At 48.0% G+C, this 16,344-nt stretch overlaps 1 protein-coding gene across 2 annotated transcripts in view; it reads right to left on the bottom strand.

The window, feature by feature from the left end:
* Positions 1-12,293, bottom strand: part of PIAS1 (protein inhibitor of activated STAT 1) — a 66,933-nt gene extending 54,640 nt beyond the window's left edge. Inside the window, exons 1-3 of one of the 2 annotated variants that reach the window (XM_038146762.1) lie at positions 12,048-12,293; positions 6,278-6,453; positions 5,344-5,632 (exon numbers count right to left, since the gene is read on the bottom strand). The gene's annotated coding sequence lies outside the window, so the exon portion shown is untranslated. The remainder of the gene's footprint in view (positions 1-5,343; positions 5,633-6,277; positions 6,454-12,047) is intronic. The other variant, XM_038146761.1, reaches the window with a different exon arrangement.
* Positions 12,294-16,344: the final 4,051 nt, after the last annotated feature.

Here is a 16,344-nt window from a genome sequence, read left to right as displayed (position 1 = left end):
GAGATTGCTAAAAAAAATAAAAGTCAGATGACTCCAGCACGCCCACGGCTCCCATAATTAGCCCGTCTATTTCAGTGGTCTGAGGCAGCCCAGTGCAGAACCCTTTCATTTGAAATTATTAAATACATGTCATAATCATGATCTAATATGATCGATGAGTTCACGGCAAATTGAAAGAATTTGGCCTTAAAGCTCTGTAATTGTGTGGAGACAAATCCTTGGTTTATTTCAATTACTTCTGTATTTTTTTCCCCCTGAATGAGGCTGCTGCACAGCCAAACAGCTTTTCCTCTGCTTCCTCACTTCCTACCAAATTCAGTGGGATGTGGACATGTGCTTCAAGTGTTTTGCTAAATCATGGCACAACACTATCAAACTTGACGTGTGGCCATAAACCACAGCGTCCTCTCTCAAAACTTGCTTTAAATAAAACAGCCCCAGAATGGCTTCGGCTGCATTAAAATAAGGAAGCAAACTAAAAAAGGGGATACAGAAAATCGGGTTTAAAATGGTCCTGCCAGTGTTTTTTACAGCCAAACCTCACCCAGGCTCTTCATTTTTTTTTTTTTTTTTTCAGTTTGGGCTTTTCGATAGTCACTCCCTTTTCAGTGCAGAATATACTGGAGGATGGAGAAGGAGCTTAATGAGAAAAACAATCTGCGCTTCTATTTTTAGGCTGTTATTTACATGTAGTGAAATTTTGTTCCTCTCTGCTCCCGAGGCTCAGATGATGGTTTATTGCCAAAAAAAGCCTTTGTCAACACGCAGTCGTTTCCAGAGGTGCTCTCAGTGGCTCCAGCTGTGGCAGTGATGGCAGCACTCAGATCTGTCAGAAAATTAAATCTTTCACTTTCTCTCCATTTCCAAAAGAAACTACCGGGATAAAACTGGAGTAGGGGAGAACAGCCCCTAAACAGTCCTCCAGTTGTCCTGCTTCTGAGACAAAGCTACCATATTTTTTTGACTTTTAACCTCGGTGAGGAGAGAAAATGAAAGATCAAGATTTCCCTCAACCCTCCAAAATTCTGTTATTTTCAGATGTTATTTTCCAAAGTTGCATTTCCCCCTTTTGGCCGTATCGCAGTAAAAGAAATGACTCGAGAATCTGTCTCCTACCCCCCCATTTCTTTCATTTTCCCATTCTGTAACTTCCCCAAAAATGTATCGCGTCACATAGCTCACATGCTCAAAGCCATGTTCAGACACTATAATATTTTTAAAAGATACGCATTTTTTCTGTGAACATGTTGTTTTCATTAGTCTGAGTATCCAAGAATTCCCTCTTTGCCTAATAATCCACATTTACTCTTTGCTTAAAAGTAATACAAGGGCATTTCTGAGCCTGAATAAAACTGATTTAATGAGAGACTCTCAGTTACTATTTCTTGATAGAAAACATGACCAAGCAATTAAAATCCCTTTTTTTGCTGAGGTTGTTGCAGGCATGAAACGTGTGAAATACCCTTTTCTGAGGGACAGAAAGAGGAATGTTTTAGTGAAAATCACTTGGCTGCACGAGAAGACAATGGAATGGCCAATATCTGATAAAACGAACCCATTTTTAACTTTATAACAACACACGTGGCTCCTTGTGCCGAGCAGGAAGTTGATGTAGAGAGGGCTGGCACAAACGTCTCCCCAAAACCCACATCCAAGAGCAATATCAGACCAAATTATATCATATTGTGTTTCCATCCTCTCCCGGACTGGGCCCAAGCGAGGGCTGCTGCTGAGAAAAGAAACTTTCCTGTGGGGGAAACTCCCAGAGGGGGAGTTCAGACCTGAATTCAGGGAGCGATCCCGGAGCACTTGGGAATGTCACCCCAGCAGTGGCACTGTGGAAAGCGCACGCAGATGAGTTTGTGTCATTGCCGCCAGCAGTGTCAGGGTGTGACACATCCCTCCCTGCCCTGCTCCCTGGCTTCTCCCTCCGCTGGCACCCGGGCTCTGCACAAACCCTGCCTCGCTGCCACTTCTGCGAGCCTTGGCCGCAGCTGACACCGCTCACCTCGCTGTGGGACTGCCCTGCAGACCCGGATTGTATTCCCGGCCTGGAGTGACAGAATTCCCAGCCTGCAATGACAGAACTCCCAGCCTGGAATGACAGAACTCCCAGCCTGGAATGACAGAATTCTCAGCTGTATTCCCAGCCTGGAATGACAGAATTCCCAGCCTGGAATGACACAACTCCCAGCCTGGAATGACAAAATTCCTATCCCTTTTTCCCAGCCTGGAATGACAGAATTCCCAGCCTGTATTCCCAGCCTGGAATGACAGAACTCCCAGCCCATATTTCCAGCCTGGAATGACAAAATTCCTAGGCCTTTTTCCCAGCCTGGAATGACAGAATTCCCAGCCTGTATTCGCAGCCTGGAGTGACAGAACTCCCAGCTGTATTCCCAGCCTGGAATGACAGAACTCCCAGCCTGGAATGACAACATTCCTAGCCCTTTTTCCCAGCCTGGAATGACAGAATTCCCAGCCTGTATTCTCAGCCTGGAGTGACAGAACTCCCAGCCTGCAATGACAGAATTCCCAGCTGTATTCCCGGTCTGGAGTGACAGAATTCCCAGCCTGGAATGACAGAACTCCCAGCTGTATTCCCAGCCTGGAATGACAGAACTCCCAGCCTGGAATGACAACATTCCTCGCCCTTTTTCCCAGCCTGGAATGACAGAATTCCCAGCCTGTATTCTCAGCCTGGAGTGACAGAATTCCCAGCCTGGAATGACAGAATTCCCAGCTGTATTCTCAGCCTGGAGTGACAGAACTCCCAGCCCATATTCCCAGCCTGGAATGACAGAATTCCCAGCTGTGTTCACAGCCTGAAATGACAGAATTCCCAGCCCATATTCCCAGTCTGGAATGACAGAATTCCCAGCTGCATTCCCAGCCCAGAGTGACGGCATTCCCAGCCCGGCCCCTGTCACTCCCCAGCCCCGCAAGGCGCTGCAGCTGCAGGACAATGGCCGTGGCCACAACAATCAGCCCCTTCTTGCCCAGGATTTGCATCCTCGGGATGACCGTGGGGTGGGAGGGGCTCCCAGGATCCCCCAGGATCCCCCAGTCCCCCATCCATGTCTGTACTGGTCTGGGCCACCTGCCCACAGATGATGGGGGGACACCTGGGGACAGGGTTGGGGACACCTGGGGATATTTGGGACAGCACCAGGGACACTTGAGGACACCTAGAGACACCTGAGGACATCAAAACCAGCACTGCCAACACCTGGTGACATCGGGGACGGGTGAGGGACACCTGGACAGGGTTTGGGGACATCTGGGGATGTTGGGAATAGCACTGAAGACACCTGGGGACATCCAAACCAGCACTGGGGACATCGGGGACAGGGTGAGGGACACCTGGACAGGGTTTGGGGACACCTGGGAATGTTGGGAACAGCACTGAAGACACCTGGGGACATCCAAACCAGCACTGGGGACATCAGGGACAGGGTGAGGGACACCTGGACAGGGTTTGGGGACACCTGGGAATGTTGGGGACAGGGCTGGGGACACCCAGAGATACCGGGACCAGGACTGTGGACACGTGGGGTCATCAGGACCAGGGCTGGGGACATTGAGGGACATCAGGGACAGGGTTAGGGACACCAGGACCAGGGCAGAGGACACCTGGGGACAGGCTGGGGGACACCTGGACAGGGCTGGGGACACTGTGGACAGCAGTGGGGACACCTGGGGACATCAAAACCAGCTGACAACACCCGGGGACATCAGGGACAGGGTTAGGGACACCAGGACCAGGGTTGAGGACACCTGGGGACATTGGGGATGGGATTGAGGGGGGTCTAAGGGACACCAAGACCGAGGCTGGGGCACCTGAGGACACTCTGGGGACAGGGTTGGGGACACCTGGACTATCAAAACCAGCCCTGGGGAAACCTGGGGACACCAGGACCAGGGCTGGGAACACCTGGGGACATTGGGAATGGGGTTGAGAGGGTCTAAGGGACACCTGGACAGGGTTTGGGGACACCTGGGGACCTTGGGAGCAGATCTGGGGACAGCTGGGATGACGTGGAGGAGGAGAGCATTGAGGTGCCTTCCAAGCCCAACCATTCCAGGATTCTGGAAGCTTCTGGTTTGTACTGGGACGAGGTGTGGCCAGCCCAGGGGAGGTGACAGCGTTTCCTGCCCCAGCATCCTCCTCACCTTCGTTTCACTCACCTAAAATTCACTTTTGGGGCTTCTTTGCCTGGAAAAACTGCCCCTTCTGGGTGGATCTGCTTTTCTCCAGGCTTTTATTTGAATTATTCAATATTTTTTGTTTCTGAAATTTAAACTGGAATAGTTCTGCCTCTGAGAAGGAATGGTCATTCCTGAGATATTCATCTCCAGTTGGAAAAGCATTTCCTTTGGCCAAGCTAAATCCCCTTTTTTTTTGTCAACAAAATTCCATTTCCATGAATCACGATTGGGATTTGTTTTTTTTTTTTTTCCTTTGGTCATTAGCACCCATTTTCATAATTTGCAGATGCAGCACAAGAAGAAAGAGTAAAAAGCAGCCACAGCAGGTCCTGGGGAGCTGAGAAACTCAAGGCCAGGCAAAACTTACAACATCAGGTCCTCCAGAAGCTTCAGATTGGCCAAAAAGCTATTGGAACATGAGCAGAAGAACTCCAGAAAGCTGCATTTATTTCCCAAATATCATCTCAGAGGTGAGGGAGCCTTTTAATTGCACTCTCCAGACTCCCAGCATCAACAAACCCAGGGCTTCACTGGGAGGAACTCTCTCATTCCAATTAAAAGTGATTTTTTTTAAGGCCCCGGTGCTTAAGTGAGCAGTTGTTTCTACAGATAGCAAATGATTCTTAACAAGCAAAGCCTGTGGCAATAAAACAAAGAAATAAAAATAATTCACATTTTCCAGAACTTGGAGGGTGAGTCCTTATGATGTTCCCCCATCCCTCCACTCACACAGTGCACGTAAAATGCTGATATTTTCATATAATCTGAATTTATAATCATTTCTCCCAGAGAGTGATCTAGAAAAAGCCCTGTTCCAATTTGAGTTTCCTGGGCTATAATTCCCATTGTGGACCACGCGTGGAATTCCTACAGAGTAGATTTTGCTCCAAATTTCCTTTTTTTTTTCTGCCTAAAAAGCAGGATAAACTCAGGATAAAGCAGCAGCAGCCCGGCTGTGCCCCGAGATGGGCTCAGCTAGGAAAAAAAATCTTCTTTTTTCACCCAATCCCTCTTCTTCCAGCATCCCCTGAGTCATGGGAATGCTGCAAATAAAGCTGAGCTCCAGCAGCAAGCAGAGTTCATTTCAGATGGCTCATGTGAAAACAACCCAGCTAATTATGCTGCAGTAATTACCTGAAAATTATATGTATGTTGTTTTTCCACCAGTCAATAGTGCTATTTTTGAACTTCTCATTGTTCTCATGGCCTGCTGGAGTCACATTGTCTCGAAATCCTCTTTTTTTGGCTCATCACTCACTCACCTCTGCGCTGGCGAGGGTTTTTCAGGGGAAGTTTCACCTGCAGCATTTGCTCTGCAGCTCAGATCCTCACCTGTGCTGCACTTCAGAAAATATTTCCATTTTAGTGGTCTTTCCAATAAGGATTACCAGATTCTGACTCAACATCCCATCAAGAGTTCCTCCTGAAAAAAACAAAAAATGAAACATCAAAATCCTGGAAATTCATGGATTCCTGACTGGGATCATCCTGATTTGGAAAAGTTCCATTTCCTTCAGCTCAGATCTTCACCTGAGAAAATATCTCCATTTTAATCATCTCTTAAATAAGAATTATGAGATTCTGACTCAACATCCCATCAAGATTTCCTCCTGCACATCAAAAATCCTAAAAATTTGTGGACCCCTGACTGGGATCATCCTGATTTGGAAGAGTTCCATTTCCTTCAGCTCAGATCTTCACCTGAGAAAATATTTCCATTATAATGGTCTTTCCAATAAGGATTACAGGATTCTGACTCAACATCCCACCAAGATTTACTCCTGCACATCAAAAATCCTAAAAATTTGGGGATCCCTGACTGGGATCATCCTGATTTGGAAAAGCTCCTTTTCCTTCAGCTCAGATCCTCACCTGTGCTGCATTTCAGAAAATATTTCCATTTTAATAGTCTCTTAAATAAGAATTGTGAGATTCTACTCAACACCCCATCAAGATTTCCTCCTGAAAAATCAAAAAATGAAACCTCAAAATCCTGGAAATTCATGGATCCCTTACTGGGATCATCCTGACTTGGAAGAGTTCCATTTCCTTCAGCTCAGATCCTCACCTGAGAAAATATTTCCCTTTTAATGGTCTTTCCAGTAAGAATTACAAGATCCTGACTCAACATCCCATCAAGATTTCGTCCTGCAGATGAAAAATCCTGGAAATTCGTGGATTCCTGGCTGTGCTCATCCTGATCTTGAAAAGTTCCCTTTCCTTCAGCTCAGATCTTCCCCTGTGCTGCATTTCCAGAAAATATTTCCACTGGAATGATCTTTCAAATAAGGATTACGGGGTTCTGACTCAAGATCCCATCATTTCCTCCTTCCCATCAAAAATCCTGAAAGATTCCTGGATTCCTGATCGGGATCATCCTGATTTGGAAGAGTTCCATTTCCCCCCCTGCCCTGGGTGGGGCTTGTCTGGTTTTATTTCTCCCAAGAGCCACCAATAAAAGCAGCTGAGTGTCACACCCCGCTCCCAGGAAGGGAATGCTGTCGGGCAGCAAGGCTGGGAAAACAGGAGGCAGGAATTCTTGGATCAATCCCAAAAATCTCCTGCCGTATTCCCCGAGTTTGCCCAAATCCGTGGGGTGGGATGCGCTCGGAACAACTCCTCGGGGAAAGGAAGATGCTGCTGATGAAAGGTGTCTCCCCGGACTGCTGAGAGGAAATTAATTAACGTTTGGAAAAGCACTTTGAGATTCTTGGATGAAAGATGCTGGAGCTGGAATGCTGGCAACACTGAAATAAGTTTGGAATAACGTTAATATTTATTGCACGCAGCGCTTTCATCTTCAAAGCTCTTTACCAACATCAATGAGTTAACAAAGAAAATACTAATAAAGATTATATTTACCCATTAAATTACCCTCCCAAAGCACGCGTAAACAGAGCTGCCTCCAGTTAAAAAACAGCATTTAAAAAAAAGCTGAACCCCAGCTCCAGTGCCAGGCACTAAATCCCTGGTGGGGCTGTCCATGGAAAACCGACTTGGAACCGGGAATTCTTATTTATATTCTGAACGAGGAACTGCTCGTTTATGTTTTTAATGAGGAATTATTAGTTTAATAATTTTGATTTCTAATGAGGTTGATTGGACCCTAGGCCTAAGCCACCACAGTCAGGGTGAAAAATCAGGATGGCAAAGGGGGAAGGAAGAGCAGTGCTTGTGGTGAGCAGGAATTCCAGAATCCCTGAGGCTGGAAAAGCCCTCCAAGGTCATCGAGTCCCAAAAATTACCCTCCCAAAAAAACATAAACAGAGCTGCCTCCAGTGAAAAAATAGCATTAAAAGAAAAGCTGAGCCCCCACTCCAGTGTCAGGCACTAAATCCCTGGCGGGGCTGTCCATGGAAAACCCACTTGAAACGACGAATTATTAGTTTATATTTTTAACAATGAATTATCATTTTATGCTTTTAATGAGGCTAATTGACCCCTAGGCCTAATCCAGCTCTTCTGGGAATGTATCACCCACAGCCAGGGTGGAAAATCAGGATGGCAAAGGGGGAAGGAAGAGCAGTGCTTGTGGTGAGCCGGAATTCCAGAATCCCTGAGGCTGGAAAAGCCCTCCAAGGTCATCGAGTCCCAGAAATTACCCTCCAAAATTACCCTCCAGTTAAAAAAATTGTATTAAAAGAAAAGCTGAGCCCCAGCTCCAGTATCAGGCACTAAACCCCTGGTGGGGCTGTCCGTGGAAAACCAACTTGGAAGTAGGAATTATTAGTTTACACTTTGAACAAAGAATTTTTAATTTATATTTTTTATGAGGAATTATCATTTTATACTTTTAATGAGGCTAATTGACCCCTAGGCCTAATCCAGCTCTTCTGGGAATGTATCACCCACAGCCGGGGTGGAAAATCAGGATGGCAGAGGGGGAAGGAAGAGCAGTGCTTGTGGTGAGCAGGAATTCCAGAATCCCTGAGGCTGGAAAAGCCCTCCAAGGTCATCGAGTCCAGGCTGTGCCCCATCCCCACTTTGTCACCTGAGTGCCACATCCAGAATTCCTTGGACACCTGGGACGATGAGGAGAGCTTTGAGGTGCCTTCCAAGCCAGACCATTCCAGGACTCTGGAAGCTGAGCATCCAGGGCTGAGCTCCAGACCTCCCCGAGCTGGCACTTCCAGGAGGAGGAGGAGGACGTTTGGGTTTGTTGTGTCTTTGGGATAAACTCCAGGGAAGGCAGGAACGCTCTGTTCCGCGGGAAGAAGAGGTGGAACCCCGGGGGAGCTCCCAGACTAAACCACCCCAAGGAATCGCTCTCTCCCTTTCGATTTGGAAGTCAATCCCTGCTGGCACAGGCGCAGCTCTGCCATTATCACTGGGAAGCTGTGCCCAGCAATTTACTGGAAAACCAGGAAAGGAGAGAGCACTTCCAAGTGCATTATCTGCATTGATTGCAAACACGCACAGGGCAGCCCGGGCCCCCTCCCTTGGGCTCACCTCCCCTCCCCCAGCTGGGAAGATAAAGAAATCAAGATAAGTAAATCAAGATAAATAAATCAAGATAAATAAATCAAGATAAATAAATAAATCAAGATAAATAAATAAATCAAGATAAATAAATAAAACCGGGGAAGAGCATTCTGTTGTGATTTCCTCCCCCACAACCCTGATTTATCCCAAATCCCACCCGTTTCCATCGGTCTCCGTGGCGCTGGTGCACTCGGATGCTTTCCAGCACATAATGGGCCGGGATGGATTTTTCAGAAGCCCGCGGTGCTCTGCTGGGGCTCTGGAGGTCACTCTGGGCAGCCCATCGATGCTCAGCAGGAATGCCTCTCGTGCACACCAGCCCGGGCCCTGGCTCGCCAGATGTGCGTGCCACGAACCCAGAGCCCTGCCCCGGCTTTTTCCAGGCTCGCCGTGGAAAACACCACATTATCTGGGAAGCGTTTTGTGGATCTGCTCAGGACTGGGGCAGTTCCTCCAGAGCTGGCTGGAGGCTTTACAAACCCAGCCTCACATTCAAGCGCCCCCACTTAATCCCCTCCCCAGCCCCGGCCAGGCAGAGCTTCAAATATGTTTCGTTTTGGAGAGAAATCAAATGTTACCTTTGGGAAATACGCTTATTATTAGCATTAGACACGGCTTTTGGGCTCCTTCCAGGAACTTTGCTGAGTTACAGGCGTTTTGTTCCCGGCTTTTCTTTGTGCCCTGGATTTCTGGGCAGGCAGCGGGGCTGAGCCGTGCTGCTGCCATCACGGGGGTTTGCAAAAGTATTTCATTAAAATATTATTTAAAGTATTTTAATAAAAGTATGAAGTGATAATTCATCATTAAAAATATAATTCGGTTCTTCTCCTGATGCCCCCGGGCTGGCTGGGAGCCAGCGAGGAGCAGATCACCTCTGCTGAGGAAAAAAGCTCAGCAGCTCCTGTTACGTGTTAGAGTCTAAGTTTTGGTGCTGTATTTATGTTATAGTCTAAGGGTTTTTACTTAGTTGTGTTATGATATATAAATTTATTGTATTTTAATTTATAAGATACATAATATTCCTATATTTGCAAATATTTTATAATTATGTGTTGTTTATGTATTATTTCTATAATTATAATAACATTATTATTACATATTGTTTACATCTATGAATATAATATTTATATATTTATACCTTTACAATATTTCTATTTATAATATTTATATAAATATTATAATACATGCTATAATATAATATTTTATAAATATAGATATATATTTATAATATTTATACAATACATATTTATAATATTTATACAGTATTGTATTTTAATTTTTCTTTATTTTTGTACTTATTTAATTTTGTCTCTTTTAAATTTTTTAATTTTAATATTTTTATTTAGTATAATGTGCTTTTATGTCACGTTTTTAATGTTTTTATTTTTTATTTTAAGTTATAAATGTATATTTTTAGTGTTTAAGTTTAGAAAGTTTTTTTGAGGTTTTATAATAAATTTTGTGTTTAAGTTTTAGTTTATAGGTTTAAAATTTGAGGAGTTTTTTGCACTTTAGATTTTAATTTTTTTTTAAATTTAAGTTAAGCAAAGCGCTTCAACGAAGGGCAGACTGACAGCCAGACAAGCAGCCAAGGTCCTTTCCTCCCCGTGTGATCTCTCCATAACCCTCCATTTATTTCTCCCCTAGATCAACAGGTTCCTCTGTATTTGTCATTGTCAGCTCTGGGCACAAAGAGCCTTTTGTCCGAGCTCTGACCCAAACCCTCCGGAGCCTCTCCTGCCCTCGCTGGCCCTGCGCTCTCGCACCCGCTGCTGGCTGCCCCGCACAGCCGTGACCCCCAGGGGACACCAGGGTGACAGTGTCCCCTGCTGCAGCGTCCCCTGCTCCGACACCAGCGTGACAACATCCCCTGCTCCGACACCAGTGTGGCAGCGTCCCCTGCTGCAGCATCCCCTGCTCTGACACCAGTGTCCCCTGCTCCGACACCAGCGTGACAGCATCCCCTGCTCTAACACCAGTGTCCCCTGCTCTGACACCAGTGTGATAGCATCCCCTGCCCCGACACCAGCGTGACAGCGTCCCCTGCTCCGACACCAGTGTCCCCTGCTCCGACACCAGTGTGACAGCGTCCCCTGCTCCGACACCAGTGTGACAGTGTCCCCTGCTCCAACACCAGCATCCCCTGCATCCCCTGCTCCGACACCAGTGTCCCCTGCTCTGACACCAGTGTGACAGCGTCCCCTGCTCCAACACGACACCAGCATCCCCTGCTCTGACACCAGTGTGACAGCATCCCCTGCTCCAACACGACACCAGCGTCCCCTGCTCCGACACCAGTGTGACTGTGTCCCCTGCTCTGACACCAGCATCCCCTGCTCTGACACCAGTGTGACAGCGTCCCCTGCTCCGACACGACACCAGCATCCCCTGCTCTGACACCTGCACTTTCCCTGCTGCAGCACCGGCCAGCAAAAAACAAATTCCTGCACCTGATCTGCTCCAGAGCTCCTGCCTGGATCCTGCCTGGGGTCACCAGCAGCTCCCGACACTCCTGAGGATGCCTCAGGTTTGGCTTTTCTATTTCTCACACTCTGTGCTGCTTTAGTGTGTGGGGCTGGGTTCACATCAGGGGATGCTGAGCTCTGCACAGAGCAGGGACACAAAACAATTCCTGCTCCAGCTGGGCACCAAGGACAAATGAGCCAAAGCTCAGCCCAGGAGCACAAACAGCGTGGGCTGCAGAGAGGAAAACAAGCAGGGTGGGAGTGCCTGGGCTAAAGCTGGAACGGGACAATGAACTGCAAGGTGCAAATGGAGCAGAGCTGAGCCAGGGGAGAGACCCCGGCAGCGCTCGTGCATTTTGGGACCATTTGGGTTCATCTTGGGGCAGCCCTGGCTGGGCTCTGGTGCTGCCCAAGGTGGATCCATGGAGGAGATGCTTTGGATGAATCCCTGCTTTATTCTGTAGCTCTGCCCAGCCTCTGCTCCAGCTCAGCCCAAGGCATCGCTCTTGTACCTCACGATCAGTGTGGGGCAGCTCCCCCAGCTCCTCTGAGTGTCCCAGCAGGATTCCTGCCCCTGCTGCTCCGCCCTGCCGCATCCATGGATGTCCCAGGAATGCCTCGCTGAGGGACAAGCACCAGCCAAGGAGGAGAAGTCATTGATCTGCCCTGAAATTCTCCCAATTCCCTGGGATTTGTCACCACCTTGCTCTCAAGCTGCCTGATTAGGAAGGGTGGGAGAAGCTGCTGCTGCCTTGGAGGGACCTTGTGAGGAACATCCTGCAGTTCCCACGGGCTGGAGAGAGTTCTCAGCCTGGAGCTGCCGCTTGTTCTGCACCGCCACAGAAACCCTTTTGTTTTCCCATGAAAGCAGCTCGGGAGCCAAATTCCTACCTGTCTCCTGCAGGGTGTGTCCTTGCCACATCACAGGACAGGGTTTTGCTCCAGTAACCCTGCCCTGGAACCTCGAGGGTGGCTTAGGGCTGCCGAGGAGAAGGGGAACCAATTTTTTGGGTTATTATTTCACTTCTCTCATCAAAGATTTGCGTTGACAAATGTTTTTCCCAGAGCCTGGGAGGGGGTGGGATTGGTTTCACTTTCCTGGGTGTTCAGGGGCTGTGAAAGCTCAGCCTCGCCCTTTGCTGCTGCTCCAGGAGAGGGAGGAGAAGGGGAGGAACTTCTTATCTGCCCCTGGAGCCCTTATCTGAGCCGGCCAGCTGGGCAAATTTGGGACAGCAGGAGGGCCAGGACGAGGGGAGGACAGACAGCATCTGCAAGGAGATGAAACTGTGAGAGAAAAAGGGGTTTCTGCACCCAGAACGCCTCTTGTCACACCCAAAACCCCTCTTGTGCCACCCCAAACGCCCTTGGGACACCCAACACCCCTCTTGTGCCACCCCAAATGCCCCTTGGGACACCCAACACCCCTCTTGTGCCACCCCAAATGCCCCTTGGGACACCCAAACCCCCTCTTGTGCCACCCCAAACGCCCTTGGGACACCCAAACCCCCTCTTGTGCCACCCCAAATGCCCCTTGGGACACCCAACACCCCTCTTGTGCCACCCCAAATGCCCCTTGGGACACCCAACACCCCTCTTGTGCCACCCCAAATGCCCCTTGGGACACCCAAAACGCCCCCCATGATGCCTGAAATGCTTCTTGTGCCACCCCAAACCCCTCCTGGGACACCCGAAATGCTTCTTGTGCCAGCCCCTGCTGCAGACCCGGGGTCAGAGGGAGAAGAGAGCAGCACTGCCCGGCCTGGCTGTGCCCTCAGCAGGGCAGGGTGGCACCTGGGGTGTCACCACGGGCTGGTGGCCCTCGGGCTCTGCAGCAGCACTGAAATATCTCCAAAAAAAAACCAAAAAACCTCAGCCAGGATTTGTTCTTGCTAGTGCCACAAACCTCCCCTAACACGGCGTTTGTGCCCCAAAATTTCAGCCTGGGGAAGAGAAGGAGGCTCCTGGCAGAGCCCAAAGATGCTCCAGGAGGGGGACTTGGGGGGACAGGACACAGGGAACGGCTTCCCACTCCAGAGGGCAGGGAGGGACGGGATTTTGGGAAGGGATTGTTCCCTGGGAGCGTGGCAGGGGCTGGGATGGAATTCCCAGAGCAGCTGGGGCTGCCCCTGGATCCCTGGAGGCACCCAAGGCTGGAGCAGCCTGGGACAGGGGAAGGTGTCCCTGCCGTGGCACTGGATGGCACTGAAGGTCCCTCCAGGTCCAATCCTTCCAGAATTCCATGATAATTCTGGCTTCGAGCTGCTCAGCATGGCTTTGGGGCAGCACAGTTTAAGGCTGGAGAGACCTCAGACAGAGCCACCACCCAAGGTCCAGGACCAAACCATCCGTCATTCCTAACACATGGAAAAAAGAAAAAAAAAATCAAAGAAAAAAGAAAAAGAACAAAAAACCCCCAAAACAAACAAAACAAAAAACCCAAAAAAAGCAAAAATGAAAAAAAAAAAAAAAACTAACAAAAAAAACCAACCAAAAAAACCACCAAAAAAAAAAAAAAAAAAAAACAAAACCAAAACAAAACAAAATAAAAAACCCCAGGTAGAAATGTGATGACAGAATTTCCTCCGGAGCCTCTGCTACATGAAAATGAACAGTAAAGCTTTTAATTTAGCTGAGATTTCAGTCCGAAGAGAAAGACGTACAATTTGTTCAGGATGAGTTGACAGATGGGAAAATTAAGTCCTCCCTTATTGTTCCATTTGCTGGATGCAAAAAAAAAACCAAAAAAAAAAAAACAAAACAAAAAAAAAACTTAACACTTTAACACTTGCAGAGGACTCGGAGGATGGGAAGAGCTGGGGAATATCAGCAGTCTGGGCAAAGACAGCAGTGGCTGGGGCTGGTCCTGGGAGGTGCCACGTGCCTCCAGCCTCCCCAAAAATCAGCTTCTCCCTGGGCACTCCCCAGCCACCTCCCTGTGGGCAAGCCAAGGAATAAAGGGGTGAATTTAGCATTAGACCAAAAGAGCAGAATTACACAAGATCCCTTCTGTTTGATGCCTCCACCCAGAGAACTCTTTCAAAACAGTAACTTCTCTCTTCCAGTTGGATTTTCTTTTTTTTTTTTTTTTTCTTTTCTTTTTTTAAGCTGGAAGCCTTGAGCTAAAATCTCTTTCTTCTCTCTGCTAATAAAGACAGACCGTCAGCGCTGCTTTTTCCCTTCCCGTTGAAGATGTCCTGCAGTTTTCTCCCGTCTGGGGACCCAAAATTCTTTCAAATGATACCAAGGAATAATTGGCACCTCTTGGCCAAAACTGCTGTGGAGTGGCTGCTCCCGAGCTCACATCTGGGCTCTCCCAAACAATAAATTACGGATCAATGGCACATCCTGGAGCAGCCTGGAGGCCAAGTTCCCCTCTGGGAAGCGGGGTTACGAGGGACCTGCTGGACCAGCGATGTTCCCATAGGGCCAAGGAGAAATCAGCTGGAAAATGATGGCCAGGAAGGGGGTTTAAAATTAAAAAGGGGTTTAAATTTTTTAAAAATGGGTTTAAAACAAAAAAAAAACCAGTCAAGCGGCAGCGATATCCCATTGTTGCTGTGGTTGGAAGGGCTGGGTCGGGTTGGAGGGCTCAGGACACCGTGTCCCTCCCCAGCTGAGGGGTTGGGTGGTGGTTATTCATTAATTGGGTTTGTTCCTCTTTATCAGCCGGGCAGGCGCAGCCCGTTCTGCCCTGCTCCCCTGGGAGGGCTCTGGGGCAAAACCCGAGGAGCCGCGGAGCCAGCCCGTCCCGGGAGCCCCGGGAAGCCCGGGAACACCGCCACGGCTATTCCCGGCTGCGGCCCCAGCTCCCCAACCCGCGGGCGCTGCAGCAGGGACCCTCCGGGAACCGTCAGGCTGGAAAATCCCTCCCTGAAGGGTCCGGGCACCAGCCCCGCAGCGCCAGCCGCGTCCCCGCTGCCCGTCCCGGTCTGAAAGGACAGGCGTGTCTGCTGAGGAGGGCAGGAGCCGCCCCTGAAATGGAAAATGGACACCCCCTCCCCCTGAATGATGGTCATTTTGAAATTAGGGGGCTCTCAGGCGAAGATGTGGGAGGAGGAATAGCAGTTCTTTATCAGGAAAAATTAAAAAAATAAAATTATAATTATAATTATATTTTTTAAAAAATTAAATTTAAATTAAAATAAAATTAAAAATATAAATAAAAATTTGAATTTAAATTTAAAATAAAATTGAAAATAAAAATAAAAATAAAAAATTAAAAACAAAAATTAAAAATTAAAAATGAAATTAGAAATAAAACTAAAAAATTAAAAATAAAATTAAAAATTTAAAATTAAAAATAAAATTAAAAATAAAATATAATTTAAAATAAAATTTAAAATAAAATTTAAAATAAAATTTAAAATAAAATTTAAAATAAAATTTAAAATAAAATTTAAAATAAAATTTAAAATAAAATTTAAAATAAAATTTAAAATAAAATTTAAAATGCAGTAATACAAAGCAACATTGCCAGAGTCAGAGCAGGAGCTGGCCCCTGTGGCTCAGGGTGGTGCACAGTGCCATTCCACGGTGGCTCAGCCCTCCTGCGGGGCCAGCTGTGCTTCTGCTGCAGCAGGGATCCTGGACAAGGCTGGAGTTTTCCTCTGGAGCTCCAGGGCTGCTGGAGATGGGCCTGGAATTCCTCTGGGAATGCAGGGAGAAGAGAGCTGCTCCTCTGGGAATGCGGGGCAGGAGAAAGCTGCTCCTCTGGGAATGCGGGGCAGGAGAAAGCTGCTCCTCTGGGAATGCAGTGGGAGTGGCTGTCTCTGGTGTCCCAAAGTCAGATTCTACCCAGGCAGGAATTCTTGGCTCCTCCCCTGGGTGCAGCATCTCCCCATGGGATGATGGAATTGTATCAGCCATGCAGGGACACTCACTGGCCATGATAATTAATAGATAATTAATAATTAATGGCCCATGAACAGCAGAGATCTCCCGGAGGGAGGATGGGCTGTGGGAGAGATGAAGAAAGCTGCCCCATGAGCAGAGGAGAACTGCCCCGGCTCTGGCAGATGGGGACAGAGCACACACCCCCAGCACACCCTGCGTGTCCAGCCTCAGCAGCGCCACATTCCCACAGGGATGTCCCAGGAGGACAGTTGCTCATGGGGACACTGGATGACCTCATTCCCTTGGGATCATCCCAGGAACTCGGCGGCCTCAGAAGGAAAACCTCACTGCAGGT

This window comes from Motacilla alba, chromosome 10 (assembly GCF_015832195.1).
Source record: "Motacilla alba alba isolate MOTALB_02 chromosome 10, Motacilla_alba_V1.0_pri, whole genome shotgun sequence".
Classification (NCBI taxonomy): domain Eukaryota; kingdom Metazoa; phylum Chordata; class Aves; order Passeriformes; family Motacillidae; genus Motacilla; species Motacilla alba.
Note: the sequence above shows the minus strand (reverse complement) of the source record. Positions and strands in the feature narration are given on the sequence as shown.